Genomic DNA, 18978 nt, shown 5'->3' with positions numbered 1-18978 from the left:
ATATTTTCACTAGTTGTTATGTTTCATTTTATTACAGATGGGATCTGTCATCAACACCTCCTCGTCTAACCAGATGACTAATGTAGATATTCAAGTGTTGTGTTAAATGTCTTTGCCACTACAGTTGGCTTACATTTGTTGGATAATGTAAGTAAGTTGGATCAGGAATTTCTACCTATGATCTCTGTTAATAAAACAGTGTCCATGTTAATTATATAAACATTCTAACAAACCAGTACTTCTAAAGTAGTAGACACAGTGGAAGCCATGATGCAGTATTTACATGAAGCATAATTCACAACGCGTCACACGATTTATTAACTGAATTTCAGACTACTGTGCTTTATGTCATGTCCGCTGTCATATCATCATCAACATTATGTTTGAAATAGACTGACCAACTAGGGAACACATCTTCCCCTCTCCTTTTCTATTAGCGCTAGCAAAATTTGAAATGAAGAGTCATTCATCTAGATCCAGCAGCAAACAAAATCAAATAAATCAACACTTTGCCCAAATATAAAAATATTTGTGCTGTGGGCAGATAATTAATGACCACAGCTGCTCTAATTAAAAGCCATCTGAGTTCCATTAATCTTGGTTGTTCGGTCCCGTCGTTTCTCAAAGTGGACAGCCACGCCTTTCCTAAGCAATGCCCATTGTCCTTGGACTTATTTTTCAGGTGATATGGAAGGCCATTGGTGCTTTATTAGGATCACGAAGAAACATGAAAGCATAATCATTTATGGATTCCGAAGTGGGCACAAAGAAAATCTCGCTTATCTCCCTCCAGTTTGGATTTAATATCGTGTGGAAACTGAGCATTGTAGGGACTAAAGCGTTGCTTCAAATAAGACAAATTTAAAGAAAAAGATTTTTCTTTTCTTATGGACAGGTTAAAAAAAAGGTTAAAAAAAAAAAGAACTGATCAATTAGTAAATATAATTGATCTTCATCTCACTCAGATCTACTGTCAGCATGAACACTGTATCCATGAAAATGCTCATAAATACTTCTGGAAACATAAACAGCATGGCACACAGGATAACTTAAGCCTCTACCTGTTTTGAACGGTGAAACTTTGGTAGAGGTCGATGGATATATGTTGAGATTCAATGACATTCAAGTGATTCAAGTAGCATTTATTTCTGAAAGCGTTAATAGATCAGTTCAACTGCAGAAAATCCTTTAACTAATATAAAGCCTAAAAATTATGTTAATACCGAATATTTAAGTCATACGTACCTCCTACAGAGGAACAATGTTTTATTGAAATTCAGCTAATTTGTTTCCCCAGTTAGCAGTTCATTACCTTTCCGGAGTGAAAAAAGGGAAATTTGCCAACAGATTACTATAACTCTGCAAGACAAACACTTTGGAGAGAAGGACTGTGGATTTGTCCCTCAGCACCTCGACTTAAATTGACTTGAAGTCAATGGGATGTGGAAGGAAAACCTGTCTGCAGTGTTAGAGTGCACCTGGACAATATTTCAAAAACATAATTTAAGTTAACTATAGGACAAAAGTGCAACTGAATGCTTGCTGATAGTGCCGTTGATCCTAGAATTCTGCACTACTGTTTGAAGAAATCCAGACTGGATTCTAGCTTGTGCAACAGTAACGTTTCAGCTCTAATAAGTTTTCCTTTTTAAATCTAGGATTCGCCTCGCCAATAAAAGGTGCAAAATTACACTTTAAAAAAAAATTGAGTGATTTTAAATATAACCCATATGATTATACAGCGGTTATATGTTTAAGTTAAATGTTAGGTGTGTAATCACAGCTGAAAAATGTTCAATTTCTTGAGTCATATATATAAGATACCGTCATGCGGTCACTGGGAACAAGGCTGTCTGAAGTACACCGCTTCACTTTACCTACCACACACACTGTTCTTAAAAAACAACCCAATATTATCTGTGTTATTGCTTCTTTCAAACTCTTTCCCCCCCCCGTCCATCCTTAATTATTCATTTGCTCATATGCTTTGTGCAGTACATAAAATTGTTGATGGTAATCACAGGGGCAATGGCCATTAAGCCCTAATGTGGCTAATGTTTGCCTAATCAAAGTTTTATGGACGGCAATAACTTTGAAAGAACATTTTTTTAATTATCCTTTAATTTGAGACATGATATTGGTGCAATTTCTCATTGCTACAAAGACCAAAACAATAACAACCCCCAGGGGAAACATTATTGTTCTACACATTAAAGGTATGAAGGCAGGGCAAAGCACAAGACCCTTTTTTTTTCTTTTACTTTTTTTTTTTTTTTTAAGCGAACATTCTTCAGCACTTGCAGGAAAATTCATCTGCAGCTCAATTAGCATTGGTAATTGAAAAAACACTGGAAAAGACTGATTCATCCTTTTTTAGGTCTCGCGCTATATTTTAATTTAGTGTAATCTCTTAGAATTGACTTTCATTAATGCTGTGACATTTAGAAACACCAAAGGAGAGGAGTCACGATGACAAGTGTTTTCAACGAGGTTTTTTGTGCATATTCTGCTATTGTGATTTGAAAAACCGTTTTTGAATTGATGGGTAAAACGCTTGTGAAGTGTGAAGGGTGAAAATGTAATTTTTGTCACAATGAAGAAGTCTACATCTTGTTATCTTGCTTCTACCTCCCTAAAATCCCTTTTCTCCCCACTTTCTTTGTGGAGCATACAGTATTTACTTTTTTTTGCAGCCCTCGCCACCCAAGTACAGACATTTGAGTGAGTTTATTAGTTCAAAAGGATTATTATTCTAATGTGAAAATGGAACTAATGGTGTGCCAGATGCTTTTTGCACAATTATCTGAGAAAACAAGTCTCAAGACAAGTCATGTGTTATTATTTGGTCATTTCTCAGAGACCCTTCAAAATTGCCCAATTATGTTCTATTAAGGCAAGGCCAACCCTGTCAATCAATGAAGCAGCATTTGCCCCTGCCTTCAAAGACAGTCCACTCAATATTTAATGGCTCTCAGAAGTTTGCAGTGCAGCTACATGAAAATGTTGCTCAGACCAATAAAGTTTGTTTTTCTCCAACAGGCCAGAATGTGTTGCTCTGGTTATTGGCATAGATTTTCTTGCTTTATTTTCTTTTGAAAAGGAGACAAAAGGACATTGAACAACTGGTTTCTATTCATACACATGCCTATGAATGAAATGAAAAAAAGCCCTTTGTGGAAAAAAACCCCTTTGCTACATAATGTACACTAAGAACGCCAACATTAATAGTCATGTGAAAATGACAGTTTACATAGGTTTCTTTGTCCTGTGAAAAACAAAGTGCGTCCCATGATTCATTCGCTTATAGAACCATCTTTAGCAACCATAACATTAATAATCAATAACAATAGCAATTAATGATCATTAGTAATTGCTATGTATGACTTTACCAAGTTTCCACAGCACTGTGGGGGAATTCTGGGCACTTCTTTATGCACCGCTCTTATAAGAGCTTTCAGTGACGTTGAGGTCTAGACCTTGTAACAACGCTATTCTTTTCTTTTTCAGCCATCCTGGTTTTTATTTGCTGGGGATCAAAGTCCTGTTAAATTTAAGCCAAGCTTTAGCTGTCGGGCAGATCGCCTCACATGTGACTTTTGAATAGTTTCAACTGAACTTACAGACTGAAAAGTGCCCTGTGGCAAGCCTAAAGCATCATCCCATCATTACTGTGACCGTGCTGATATGCTACGTTTGGTTTTCACCAAACATGGCACTGCACATTCTGGCAAAACGACTCCACTTGTCTTGTGTCTTTTTCAGATGCATATTTGCGGCCATGTTTTTTAGAGATAAGAGTTTCTTATGGTAACTGTTACAAAAAGACTCTGAGCATTAGTCTCACCTTCGTATGAGGACGTTCTAGCCTTTCAATTGTGTGGACATTATGTTAACAAACGTAATATTGTACACAAGAAAAGGTGGACAAACTTTGGCGTTTATAGAGGTGGTTCAGTTAATCAAGTGCATTTGATACCCAGCACTTGGCTGTTACTTACCTTCTTACTTGTACTTTGTTTTTCACAGGACTAAATAGACCTTTTTCACAAGGTAGCATTTTTAACTACAAACTGGATTAAAGTGAAGTTTTTGTCACAAAAAAAAAAGAATTATGCTGTAAACATTTAACAGAGACATTCAAGTGGGCTACGTGGAATAATTACATGAAACTGGATGCTTGCTCTCTTCTAATAATGAATTACATATGAAACATTTTGTCATGATTTGAGCAACTAACAATTTTCTGGTGTCTGTGTTGTATTTTCCTATGCATGTATAGAATATGAATCAAATGAGACACTGTGATGCTAAACATACACACCACTCTCCACAGATACGCAAGAAGGTGGGATCACAGTAAAACCGGGCTCAACCACTCAACTGTGGGACGATAGGTCGGCGAGAAAAAAAAAAAAAAAGAGGCCCTACCAGTCTCTGAAAGTGCAATGCAAAGATGTTTCACTTTAATGATTGCAATGATTCGTTCTTACTAATATTTTTGTACTCCATCATCATCATGGCTCAGTCATTAACTACTGTGTCTTTTATATATTCCATGCATCAATCCCTCAGCACGACGTACATCTCCCGTCAAACCAAGACTGGTAGACTGCACCACCTACAGTTTCTAATTAAGCAGCTAAGAGACAGACTACTCTGGGATGAGTCATGAATTAGGTGTATGTTGTTGAAACTCAACAATAAGACACCATATAAAATAAAGCTTCAGCTATTTTTGGTTTGGCTTAAATTTTTGATGTCCTGCCACTGTTGTGCCCAAAAGTCTCATCATCCCCTGCTGTTCCCAGTTTGCTAAAACTTGTGCTAGGTCAGCTCCAAACACATGCACCGCCACTGGGAATTTCTGGCAATCCGCTTGTCACATTTGAGCAAAACATCTGTTGTTTTACTGGCCTGGCCAAACCCATTCTGTCGGAGCGAATTAGGGAAATGGGAAACAGTGTCACCCATGAATCTGACACCATTGCCGTATTGGCTTTTAGCACGCATGCAGAATAGACTCGATTGGAGTTGAGAATACGACACGCTCAAACAGTGCACTTAACATTTTTTCCAATTTCCATCACAACTAGCATTCTAAAAATACCAGGTGAATAGCGGGGAGGTTGGGATACGATAAATAAAGCTTCTGTGACGTGGCCCAGCGCTGCAATCAATCTCATCTCCCAGCATCCCCTTCTCTCCGTTTCTCTCTTTGTTTTCATATCTCAGTGTCCCTCCCTCTTCGTCCTACATCTCCCTCCTCTCTGTCTAACTCTATCTTGCTTGAGAGCTAGCATATGTCTCCAATCATTTCCTCCCAGCCCCCCACCCCTTTGCCTCTGCCTTCCCCCTAGATTTCCTCTCTTCCCCTCCGTTTCTTCCCCAGTTACTCCTTCATCTCTCCCAGTTTGACTCGAGCGGTGACTGGTGCAGTTATCAATCACGGAAGCCAAGCCTTGTCAGTGACGACTGAACCCAGAGGCGCCCCTCTCCCCTCACTCTCTCTCCCTCTCTTTATCTGTCTCGGTCTCCTTCCTTTAACAAATTTGTTCCAGTTAATAAGCCCTCCCAAATGACCCCCTCTTCCTAATTAAGCACAGGCAGCATGTAGGGAAATATGATACTTAATTAATGATGAGATAAACTCTCTCCAAAGGCCCTGTCAGAAAACCATGACACCATGTTTGGCGGTTTGAAATCAAATTAATATGCCGAAAGACAGAGAAGAATAACTGATGAGAGATTTCACTCTACCTTTTCCAATTCTTCATCACCATTCATTCATCCAAATTCCAAGCAAGAAAATTCCACGCATCCAACCAAGTAATTCCACAGTGTGTTATTAGGTACACTCAACATTTTTATCAGTGCTTTTTTTGTTTTGTTTTTTTGTAGCTGTAAAGCAAACTGCTCAAAGCAGTTTTTTTTAAAGCTATATCAGCTCAGGTTTAGAGGAGCAAGTGGAGCAGTTTAAATCTTTGAGTAAAAAAATGCACAGTTAAATTCAAAAGTTGTGTTCATGCACTACGTGTTGACATCTGTGGAGAAGATACATGTAAGGGGAAAACCTTGTTTTTTTTAAAGTACCATACAGTAGGCAACATGCATATATGTATCCATATGGCTACAAGTGTTCTACTCTGTCCTTAGACGCTAAAGAAAAAGAAGAAAACCCACAAGCAAAGGAGAAACTACACTTGGAAGATGGTGACTAGTGCAGCAGGTGTGTTAGCTCTGCAGTAACTTCTAGATAAGAAAGGTAGTATGGAAGTGCTTTGCACTGTTATCCATTAATACACATGACCTTTAGATTTTTTTGTGAGAGAGCCAGGTCCATACTTTAAAATTGGCTAAGATTGCGACAATGCTTAAGCTAGCATAATTTAACAGATGTCATACCTAATAGTAAGTTTTGTAGGCCACTTAAGTCTGTCCTTCTAGCAAAATACAGTGTTAATATTTTACATGAAACAGACTTTTACCACCATGTTAGTGACTCAAAATTAAATGTAATTAAATGTTTGTAATAATGGAGTTTAAATGTATATAGGTTAATAATTTTGTATATGAGTGGGTTGGTTTTGTTGCTATTTTTTTTATTATTTTTATGATGGCATTAAGTTGTTATTGTAAATTGTGTAACTTTACCGGTATTGGTGCAAAATCTATGATGTTGTGGTCTCCCGAACCTTTATTTTTGTTCTAATTAGTAAATTACGCTGCACTATAAACATAGTGAGTAATTTTCCCTTTCTGCCCACCAGACGCCCTCAGATTTTAATGCCTTCTCAGGTCACTTATTAATGAACTCCGTTTCCCACCTTTCTCTCTTCCTGTCTTTGTATTCCACCTGTCCTGTGCATGTCTACTTATAAGCTTCATTTGGTCATAATTAAAATCAGTCAACGGCTACTGCCTGCTAGGTGTGTTTCTGCATTTGGGCCCTTGATCCTGTTCCCCTTCATTCTGCAACACGGTAACTTGGAGAATATGATGAGATAGTGCATAACAAAGAGAGACGTCAGCATACGTCTGTTAAGGGTGCCCTCAACATTCAGACACAGACATCATAGTCATACAGCACCATCATGAGCTTTTACATGCCAGAACGTTTAATATACAAACTATTCAAATATTCAAATTAGTTACAACAAAGACTCCTTCAATCAGAAGTAGCTCGCTCGCCAGTGCCAACAAAGAATGTAAAAGACACTGACTGACAATAATTTATTCTCTTATCTCATTACTCTTTATATGATTTCAGCAAACTACAGTTTCTTTAATCATGTCCAACATCTCATTGTTTTATTGTGTTTTCACAAGCTTTAATTAATGGCTGACAGAAAATCGCTTTTAATAATGCACGGATAATATGTGTCCAGAACATATGGGATACTTTATTCATATTCAACATAAATTGTCAAATTCTGTCTGACAGACCCTTGCAGAAGTAGGCCATTCTGATGTAGAAGCAAAGACGAACAAAGTTCTTTTTCAATTTCTGTCAAATATTTAAAGACTCATTTATAACTTTCAAGGGAATAACACAGGCGGATGCAAGTCAGGTTATAGATGGCTTTTCTGTACTTATATTAATAAAAACTATAAAATAATTAAATAGCATAGCATGACGAATATACTTGTCCTGTTACCTGTTGCCAGATAAAAATTCCTGTTTCATCAAAACACATCGAATGTGTCCTCTTTGCTATTTACACGGGTTGCTTTCTATAACCAAAAATCTTGTCCCGAACCTAAAGACTCTGTATTTTCATAATTTGAGGTTATTTTGCTAACTGACTAACATTGAAACGTCTGTGGCTACTACCAAGGGAAAGACGGTTACACTTGCTGCCAAGAGGTTGCTGGCAGTTGTAAAACTGGTGTCAGATTGCTACAATTTCATTAATTGGCATGCAAAATGCTGACTTGTCTACACACTTGTCACTGAGGAGTTGTGACAAACCGGAAATTAAGCAATCACCATCACAGAAATAGTTGCAGTAGCAAAACCTTTACAATGAAGCCAAACATTACTCATGCTGGCACGTTTACCACTCAGCAAGTAGTTGGCAAATATTTGCAGACAAATTGCCATCTTCCATGCAAATCTTTTGGTGCAACAGCCTCTTAATGACTAATTTCACCTAGCAACAGTGAAAAAACATCCAATTCAATTCAGTTTTATTTATACAGCGCCAAATCACAACAACAGCCGCCATAGGTGCTTTATATTTATTATTTATTATTATTATTTATTTATATTGGAAGGAAAAACTCACTTTAAACAGGAAGAAACCGCCGGCAGAACCAGGCTCAAGGAGTGGCGACCGGTTGGGGTCCAGCAACCGCTTGGCAACCAGTCAGTGAATCTGCATTTTTCCCTAGTGACTGGACTTTCTGTGACTGAGGCTTTAAAATGTTCGGTTTACTATATTTTGTTATAGTGCTTGTAGCATTCTGAAAAATAGTGTACATAAAGCAGGAAATCCTAAGAACATGGCAGTGGGATGGATTAGATGTACAAAAGCTCTGGGCTTGGCCATTTGGGACCCAGTTCAGTGTTTCAGTTTTGAAGAGAAAAATGTTGGTCTTCTACTTGTTATAACTCATCCATCATACTGATTCTGTCTTGAAAGGTAGTGTATTAAATTACAGGACCTAGACACAACTTAAATGTATTTTCCTTCTCATATTGCAACACAGCTCCAAAGCTTTAGAAGAGAATACGGATCCGGTAAACTCATGACTGTCTGCCTGTTCTCCTGCTGCGGGCTCACATACTGAGGATATCTTCATGGAATCAAGACGGTCTTATGAAATCTAGCAAGCACGGGTCACTCGGGTCAACAAATCTGGTCCAGATTATATTACCAAAGCTCCACTAAAATGCACAACTATTCTTTTAAATAACTCATAACAGTAGGAAAATTTGTTTGGCAGTTGTTCTACTTAAATGTAGCAAGCAAAATGCATAATTCTTACACATTTTGCTGACATGATGATTATTAAAGAGACTAGCGAAGATGTAAACTATCTTAACCAAGTCGGGCGCTGTGATTGTCTTGCCACTGGAGCTTCTCGTTGTGGAAATGTGTCTCGACAATGACAACTACATTTTAGCTCTTGTTTCCCCTGATCTTCAAATCAAATTTACACTGACTTCTTTGATATGTGCAGAGTGAGCATTTATATCCCTGTGGACTGTGAGAAAAATAAATAAACCAAAACTATCACATCCACAAACAACTAACAACAAATCTGACATATTTACCATAACAGCCGTTCTGAACTTTGGTCTAAATGAAACACATCCATAAAATAAGTGTTTGTTCTGCACCGTCCTTTGAAGTTGGATTTGTTTTTGCTCTTTAATGATTTCTTTCTTCTGATGATGATGGAAGCCGTGCTGACACCTTCTTTTGCTTCATCAAGTTCCGCTGCACAATTACATGAATTTACTTTCAATAAATTACCATCTTTGCATACATCAGTCAAATCATCCAGCTGAGGCATTCGCAAACAATATGCATTATTAATTTCATTGTCAGTGTTTATTTGGTTAACTTGTAACCGACTTGGACAGCCCATTGCCTTGATGATGTATTTAAAAGCATCAGGGTCGGCTTTTTAAAAGGAAATCAGGGGATGACATGCTTCCACACACCACTTCGCTCCCCGCTGAGGCCACTGAGGGAAAAAGACTGAACTCCAGTGAAAGACCAATCAAAAACTCAAAAGATGCATCGTGAGCTGCTGCAGTCAAAACAACAGAATCAGGAAGATCATCCACATCACAGCGATTCTCAGTGAGTGGTTGTTAGCAGTGATTGACTATATTTCAATTTAACAAGTTTCTTCTGTCTACAACAGTTAATTGAATGAATATATTGTATTCATAAAAGCGAGCAAAAACAAAAACAAGAGCAAAGAAGCTGAGTTGGGAACCATCTCTCGTTAAGGATTTAAGAGTTCAGTGATTTCAAGCATGTCAGTCATCGATCTAAATAAGAATGAGGAGCTATTGTACTAACTTTCAAACCGCTAATACTGAACACAGTAACTACGGTCAATGATTACCCTTAATGTCAGTTTGCTGTAGTTAGACTATGAATACTATGCCGTATCTTTGAGGTTAGTGCAAAGCTGGGACACAGAAAGTTTAAAAGAGTGATGCATTCCAAATAGACATGTCTGCTAATGCCGGGGAAAACACAGCTAGTGAAGACAAATCAGAGTGAAGAAGCACCCTCTGAAAGTGCCATGTTGCAGCCATCCATTTAGCCCTGAGGGCACCTGGAGGGTGCTGCAATGGCACCTCTCATCTGCCATCAAACTATCATCCCAGATGACAGCTCTTAGGTACACTTCCAGCGAAATTCCAATCTCTTGCACCATCTTACATGGAAGAAAAAACAAGAGCAGACGAAGGTGGGTGGGGTGTACCATCTTGCAAACATTTCACATAATTAGATTACAGCAGTCCTAATTAAAATAGGATCAAGTGGTTTTGTAAAATGCTGATAAGTTGGAACACGACTGAAGGGTGTTTCAAGAAATAATATAATTTCATCCATTTGATTAAAGCACAAACAATGCAACTGATACAGGGTGTCAACATACACTGTTTAATTCATGTAGTTTTATAACAAAACTCCCAAAATGTTCAGTCTACTTTAATATAAAACGTAATTTCCAATGAAGAAGCAAGATCAAGCTCCGTTTTGACACAGTGGCCAAAAATAAGTCAATTATTTCTCAAAGTCTTCAGCTCTAAAGGCATATACATAGCCTGTACTCCACTGCACTTTTTGTTTTTAAGTTGTGTAATTGGCTTTTCTTCTTCTTTCCAATGTCATGTTTTATGTCATGGCACAAACGCTTGATTCTAGAGTGGATGAGTGCCTGGCAACAACAGAACCACACAGCTTTATCTGCGACACCTAATGATGGCATCCACCTGCTGTTTTATGGTCACAGCTGGAGCAGTGCAGCTCCCATTTGGCCCAAGTGCACAATCTCTCTTTCTCTCCTCCTGTCTCCCTGTGCCATATACTTATCTTCCTTCTTCTTATTCTATCCTTTGCTCTCATCAGGCTCTCGCATTTTCATCTTTAGGTGTACCCAATTTACCCTTGATTCCCTCTCTTTTCCCCCACCTTCATCCACCTCTGTATTCTACACTTTCCCTTCTTTTCTTTGTGCCTCATTGCCCTGATGTTCTTTTTATGGTCAACAGCCATGAGCTCCTCATCTGAGCTAGTCTGGCCTCATGTGCTTCCGGAAGGGATGAGTAGATGTGGGGGTGAAGGCCCACGAGGTGCCCAAAGAGCCAAATATCAGACCAATATGTCACCCAGCTGCCTGATGACCTCGACCATTCAACCTTGCAGGGCTCTGACTGTGCATCTTCATCCTGAGGGTAACTGCGACATGATGGCAATATGTCTTTTTCATACTGCACAAATGTCCCATTTCATTATCAGACGATTGACACACCATGAAGCCACGTTCTTCTATCGAAAGGGTTGTAGATTTTTGTAGATGAGATAACGTAAAAGTACATTTAAAACTAATTAACAACATGTTCTCTTTTTCACATACAATCACTTTTAGATTAAAATCACCACTAGTCATATCTTTACATGAACAAAGAAAGGAAATTTGTTAAATGACTATCGTGGTGGTGAAACTTAATCACTTAACTCTGACTTGTTCCTTTGGCTCTGTGGCGCACGTTAGCATCTGTCAGTCCATTGTTTTGGTTCAGATCAGTCCTACCAACCTTGCCAGCCTAATTTTCGGTGACAAAGTTAGGTTGAATCACTTACACGAGCTGAGAAGCTAACAGCGAGACATGTTTCCCTTCAGGTTGAACAATCTTGATAAATACATAGGAAAGGATTTAATCTGTAATACTGCCACGTAGCACAGGTTTAAATGTGAAATTATTGAGCTACTGTGTGTAAAAACTTAACCTTGCTAGAACAACAAGCCAAAATGTGCCCAACAGCTCCAATCGAGTTGAAAGATCAATAGAATATAATAATTAACAGAAGTATATGCCATCTAGACATCGGTACAGCCAGTGTTTGACATGAGGCATCAAGGAAAAAAGCAGAACTAGAAGTAGACAGATGTAGTATTAAATGTGCAATCCCAACCACTGATGTTCCAGAACATCATTGAATGACTGAATGACAAAGGTATTCTAAATAGCAGCTTGAGTTCCTCGAGGAACGGCTGCCTGTATTTTGACTGATAACCTAATTTCTGGGCCTAACGTTTCAAAGCCTTGTCGGACATGTTCAGTCTGCTTTGCTATTCTCCAAGACAGATCCACGGAGGATACTCGATATCCACCTACAGGAGAAAGACAAGGACTCCACTAATAGATCACTAAACAGCACAAAATCTTTCAACAATCTTCCAGTCAGATTTTAAAACAACAACAAGTCTCACCTTACTTTCCTCTTTACCCCAATAATCATAATTCTCATTTCTAGCTCAAATAAACCCTCAATTGACCAGATTGCAGACAGGTGATCTCCAAGGATGCTCATAGCAGGTGTTTCTAGACAACTTCTGACTGAGTTGACTGAGGAAGATAGGAGTTTGGACTAAAAATAGGAGAATCAAATCATTTCTAGGAGACAAGCTGAAATTACTCAACAGCAGAAGGGGAAAAAAATCATGATCGCAGCTCAGGGCCGTCAACAACCCAAGATGTCCTTAGAGAGAGGCTCTGGCTTGACAACATGTCAATATCACTTTGAGTGCTTCTCTGCGAACATAGCTCTTTGGGAAATCTCATTTACTTCAGCAGCTTTACACAGACACACACAAAAAAAGACAGTGAACATTTGACGAACGCAAGTAAAAAAAGAGAGGCGAGCAGTTGATCTTTGAGACCGAAGACGATTTTTAAAAACAGAAAAAGAAAAAGGTAAGACAACACTTCTTTGTTGATCACTGTCAATGCGTTTACTGGACCAGACGGTGTTGTCTAACTTTCGGCAGCTAACACCCATCTGTCTGAGATCTTACGTTGACTGGAAAGAAATCGCTCTCCTTGAATTTAGCCCCCAGTTCGTCTTCCTCTTAAATCTGTCACTCACGTACCTCTCAGAAGCTGACAGGATGATTGAATACAAACCCACATTAACAGTGACAACTTCAGCCGCAGTTAAGCAAACCTGAGCAAACAGAGCATTGTGGTAGGCAGGCACAAAACACAGACACGGCTCTCAGTCACTCTGCGGGTATACGAGTTGGAGATTCTTTTATACTCATTCCTCAGATATCAATAGCTTCAAATCTGCACAGCTGTATTTGTAAATAGTGGACAGTACAGTTTACAATGTGGACAAGGAGCTCCTTTTATTATGAAGAACTGTACAATAGTGAATATGCATATTGTAGCATGTCTTGCAATTTCCATATTTAGCTCCACACCCTTAGGTGTTTCGCTCAGTCTCCAGGGGCGACAGCCGTTCTTGAGCGTGATTTGTCCCAGAGGCTGTTACACCTGCTGAATAAACATGAGGCTAATCCTCCTTCCGCTACACTTGTAAGGGGTCAAAGTTCGTATTTACAAGAACAGCAAATCCACTTACAATCAAAACCTGTTTTGGGAGTATCCCTTCTTACGCACCTACAAGTCAGATTTCCCCATGTATGCATCACATGGCAGAAATCAGGTTATCTGCTTATCCCCCCCCCCTCCCCCCACTAATCAGTATTTTTCCATTAAGACATCAGTTGCCATTTTTTTGTCATTATTATTTTTTCCTCAGAATAACTGGACCTTTTATTTCTTTAATCTTTGAGTGCGCTTGTCAAAATGTATATCAAATATTTTCCATCAGAGAATATTTTCATTTCCTGTTCTCTGTCATGCTGTGTTCTAAAACACACTTTCCCCCCCATCTACTGAGTATAAGTAACAAAACTGAACAAAAAGAAACTGTTCAGAGTTCATGGACTCTGGATATTTGAACAAATACTTGTTTCATTGGAAAACAAACGCGTAACAGTTTGTGGTCTGATTTTCAGTTTGTTTTAAAATGTGCACTTCAGTGTAACAAATGAGTGGCTTTTTTGGTTAGCATCATCAACCCCCCCCCCCCCCCAAAAAAAAAATCCCACTGACTTATCTAAATAGAATTTGTAACTGTTCATGTTAAGATGGTAACTAATCAATTTTTTATGCAGAAGTTGAGCGCACAAAACTTTAAGATCTAGGATTTAACATTTGCTGATTAGCTGTGTTGTGGTTGACATTTAAATAACATTTATTTAAAATGAAAAGAAGCCCAAAAAACCCTACTCGGTAATATTTGGGAAATAATTCCCCCAATTTCCACTAAAAAACAGACTATCAGCGGTAGTGATTAAAGACAAGCAGAACACTAAATATGGCCACTTAATTAGGTATACTTGTTCAGATGCTTGTTAAAATGTTTAACCAGTCACATGGCAGCAACTCGGTGCACTTAGGTATGTAGACATGGTCAAGATGACCTGCTAAAGTTAAGCCAAGCATCAGAACAGGGCAGAAAGGTGATTTAAATTTTAAATGTGTCATGGCTTTTGGTTCCAGACAGGCTGGTCTGAGTATTTCTTTAACTGTTGTGTTACTGCAAGTTTCCCACAAAACCATCCCTTTGTTGCCTTTGAGACTAACACAGAGTCATCTCAAAATGCACAATCTAGCTTTAAGAGTTGTTACAACTGGGCTAAAGACAACAGGGATAAAAAGTAAACTTCCCTTTTATTCACAGTCAAAAACCTGCGTTACAAAGAACTGAAACACAGGTAAAAGCCAAATGTGAGGGTGTGCATCCATCCTCAACCAGCTGCAATCCATTTACTTTCAAACCAGCTAGTTCTTGATAGAGCAATGTTTCTATTTCACTGAGATGGCAAGCCACACATGCTAAGCTCCACACCTCACCACTAGTTTGCTTCACTACTTTAAATATATTTTACCTATTGTCTAATCACACTTTAGAGTGTTTATAGGGAGTGCACACATATCAACATTGCAAGGCCAAAATCCTCTTTTATGTTATATAAATACATCTTTCTTTGTTTGAGTTACCTGGGGTTTGACTTCTACTTCCTGGTTGGCAAAGGGCTTGTGGATCTGAAGTACTGCTGACAGCCTCATTGGACTGAACCACATGCTTCATTGCCTGGGTGGGTGTTTGGAGTTAACTGTTTTGTGTTAGTTGCTTATATGGCAGCCGTTATGTTTTCCCCTTGTGTGTCATATGGTTTAGCTAAACCAGTATTTACGTTTCCTCATGTGTCATTTCAGCAGGTCAGTTTGTCTTCTGTTTGTTTGAGGTTTTGTTAGTTGATACTTGAGTTGACGTCTTTTAATGGTCTGCCTATTTAAGTTTTTGGCTTTGTTAATTATCTTTAATATTTTTGGGTCAATAAAATCCCATTTTTTAAATTAAACACCTGTGTCCTCTATGCCTTACTGACATTCATCGAGATGACCATGGCAAAAAATGTTCAAATAGACTCATAAAAATCTACAAGCTCTCCTTAAATATTAATTTATAAGAGGTAAATATGAGGTTTTACCAAATGTAAAGTGCAACAGCCCTCCAGTGCTGTAGATGTCTTCAGCTCCACGTTACTGATAGCAGCACATCCACTTATTGGTGCTGATACGATACAAAACAACAGTATTATAGTGCATTTCGTCTTATTCAAAACATGAAATTCTTGTACCCATTTAGAATACCCCTGTCAGAAGAGGACAATAAAGGTTTCTTATCTCTTTAAAAATAAACATTTTATCCTTGAGACCATTAAAAAGACATGTTATGATTCCCTGCTGCATTTTTTTTGTCTAATTGTGAAGCATGCAGCACCAGTACAGTGAGCAACACACTATTAATTGTCATTTTCTTATTGCAAAACTACCTCCTTCCTCCTCTCACCAATTAGGGAATAAAAAGAGAATTCGTCTCTAGACTTTCTCTCAGTATGTGCTCCATCTCCCTACTAAATCATTCAACAGCACTGTGCTTCTCATTAGCCTGCTTAGCAAAACTTCCTCAAAAATCACATAAATCAGCGCCTGGGAATAGAAATTAAACTCCTTCTTGCAAGCTCTTGGGAATTTGCTTTTTACCCCTCCTTTCAAAAAAGGCCGGCGTTCAAGATTTAGAGAACGGTAGTCCCGAAAGCGGGCTTAGCTTCACCCTTAAGTATTGCTGTACTGAAATAAAAGCTGAATGGTAGTGTTAAGGCAGTGCTTTACTGTCCTTGTAGTAAGACCGGTATTGGTATTACCGTACTTACTTGTTCAACCAACTATGTGCTCTCCTTTGAAAATAAAAAAGAGGTGCAAAATGAATGGCCACCATTATATTCCATGTGTTAGAGGAGAAACACGGCTGTCAATGTAACTGCAGCAACAGTTTCAATCTGACTGCTTCTAAGCCAACCAGCCATTGTCTTTTATCTTAGAAGTAGAGTAGGACAACCTAAATGCTCTTTTGGCAATTCTGCCTAAAATAGCCTTTCGTAATGTTTTATTCAGCAGGATTGTTTTATAGTAATGCATTTATGCTCATTTTGGTCTGTTTACATCAATAAAATTATGCCTTTGATATTCTGTTAAGTGAATAAGGCAAAAACACAAAACAGACCTTTGGTTACTTCAGCTATGAACTGTTTCTCAGTATATGAACTTACAGTACAATACTACAATACAATAAAGAAAGAAACTGGTAAAAAGAAAGTACACAATCTTTAAACTTTAACGTTTAGATATCAGAATGCAATAAAAAAATAATCTGGTCCTTAGCAGGACTTACAACTAGGTAAATACATCCTTAGACGAATAATAAAACATGAAATTTTACACTGTGTTATTAATTATTTAAAGGGCAAATCAGCCAAAATGCAGTGAAAGTGTAGAAAACTTGAAGCGAGCGCTGTTAAAGTCGTCATTATACAACATTAAGAAGGTAAACAACAACAGCCAGGAAGTAAAACTGCGGGAAATGCATGCGAGAGAAAGTAAAAGAAGGGATAAGTAGAAACAAAACACAAGTGAATTTAACCTAGGGCAAAGAGATGCAGGGAGAAGCTGAAGGATCAAATAAACTCTAATACAAATAGAAGCCGAAACTCGAGAACTAAAGAATCAAAACACTAAGAAAATGCTGAAGAAATCCATGAAGATGAATTAAAGTAATAAACGAACCCTCAGCTACACTTCAGACTCTACAGCCTTCAGTTAGCATGTTAAATGTTAAAATGCAAAAGTTTCAACATTATTAGTAGAATTAGAAAAAGATAAACCTGGCAGTACAGCTTAGTTTTGCAGCGTTGCATCTGAGCAAACCCCAAGACTTCTGGAACAATGTCCACAGAGCACCGTGTTTGGAGAAAACAAAACTCAGCAAATTAGCACAAACACCTCAGACGAACTGTCAAACACAGTGGTGGAGGGGTGATGACTAGGCTTGTTTTGCAGCAACGGGATCTGAGCACCTTGCAATTATTATATCAGCTATAAACTCGTCTCATGCAGAATGAATGAAAGAATTAAGAATCAAGGTGTTGTAATGACAAGTAGGAACAAGCAGGACCTTAAGAGAGCTGTGCATGAACAAATGCCTGCAAACCTCAATCAATGGAAGCAATGTTCTGAAGAAGGGTGTTCCTCCACAACAACACACGCTGTTTTTCATCTCATGTTATATTTGCCTAATAAAATCTGGTAAGGATTAGATGTATTTTTTGCTTATATTCTGATAAGCAGACTCTTAGAATTCCAAGATGGTATGCTTTCCTTTAACCATGGCTGCATATGTGACCACGGGATGAAGCCAATAATGGGATCAAGCCAACTGTCAGTCTATGTCATCTAATGTTCAGCATGCATTAGTGCTAAATAATAAATATTTGCACCCAACAGATTTCCTCTGCTAAATCAAACAATAAAGGCTGGAAGAAAAAAAGTCTACCCGTAAATGCAGAAAGAGAAGAGAGTGATACGGCATCAGTGTGTCTGCAAATTCAGTTTAACCTATCACCGGCAATCTGATTTTTAAAAAGGGAAAAACGAAGTCTCTTGAGATTTTTTTTTTTTTAGCTTCACTTCATGAGCTCTTGATTTTTTTTTTTGAGTTTGTTTATTTCTCCCTCAGTTGCCACCCGCCTCCCTTCACAGAACGACCATCGTTTAAATGCAAGCCAACATCTGACGTTGTTTGGGCTCGGTGTGTTTATGGAGGGTGATGGCTAGCCGCTGAGATGCAGGACTCACTTGGGACTGGACCAGTCAAATCTCGTCAGGCCCTGGATGACTAGATGAAACAGCTGTTCGAGGCCCATCCGCACAGGTTTGCGTTCAAAAGCAGCATGGCATGAGGTCTGGGAGATGCAACTGCCCATGGGTCCATTTATAAAAAAAATATATATATATATATAAAAGAGAGGGGCTAACAGAGAGCTGTGAGGAATGGAAAAGGAAAAAAAAATATTTATTTAGTATGTTTACTGTTTATTTTTTCCTGGAGAGCAAATGAATTTTTTAAACAAAAAAAAATCCCCAATGTGGATTATTTACCATCAACACTGATCACCTGTGAAAGAGGCAGACTTTGATATATTTCACCTTTATGATGATGTCGAAGCTTTCTCTGGTGCTCGCTATTTAGCAAATAGTTTTCTCATCAAAGAGTCAGAGAAGAGGTTGGGTTTCGAGGTGGTAATTGAGGCTCCTCTGATGATTACAGAGTGAATAACTCAATCAGGTTTAATTAGGCCTCACCGAGGAATGTGACTACTAAAGGCGTAATTGTATAGCTTTGACTTATATTTTGAATTCTGTGATTTAACATGTATTGCGGTCCAAAACTGCAAAGGTTTAGCAGGTCACCATTTTGCCAGTTTCAGCAGCAACTGTCACTGGCCTGTTCTTGTTTTGAGCTGTAGCAA

At 38.4% G+C, this 18978-nt stretch overlaps 1 protein-coding gene across 3 annotated transcripts in view; it reads right to left on the bottom strand.

Annotated features, from left to right (window-relative positions):
• Positions 1-18978, bottom strand: part of LOC146643770 (teashirt homolog 1-like) — a 173715-nt gene that overhangs the window by 124435 nt on the left and 30302 nt on the right. The gene's annotated exons all lie outside the window — the stretch shown is intronic.

This window comes from Rhamphochromis longiceps, linkage group LG22 (assembly GCF_057381845.1).
Source record: "Rhamphochromis longiceps isolate RC_006_pf linkage group LG22, R_longiceps_female_GT1.1, whole genome shotgun sequence".
In the NCBI taxonomy this organism is placed as follows: domain Eukaryota; kingdom Metazoa; phylum Chordata; class Actinopteri; order Cichliformes; family Cichlidae; genus Rhamphochromis; species Rhamphochromis longiceps.
This window is presented reverse-complemented; position numbering and strand designations above follow the sequence as displayed.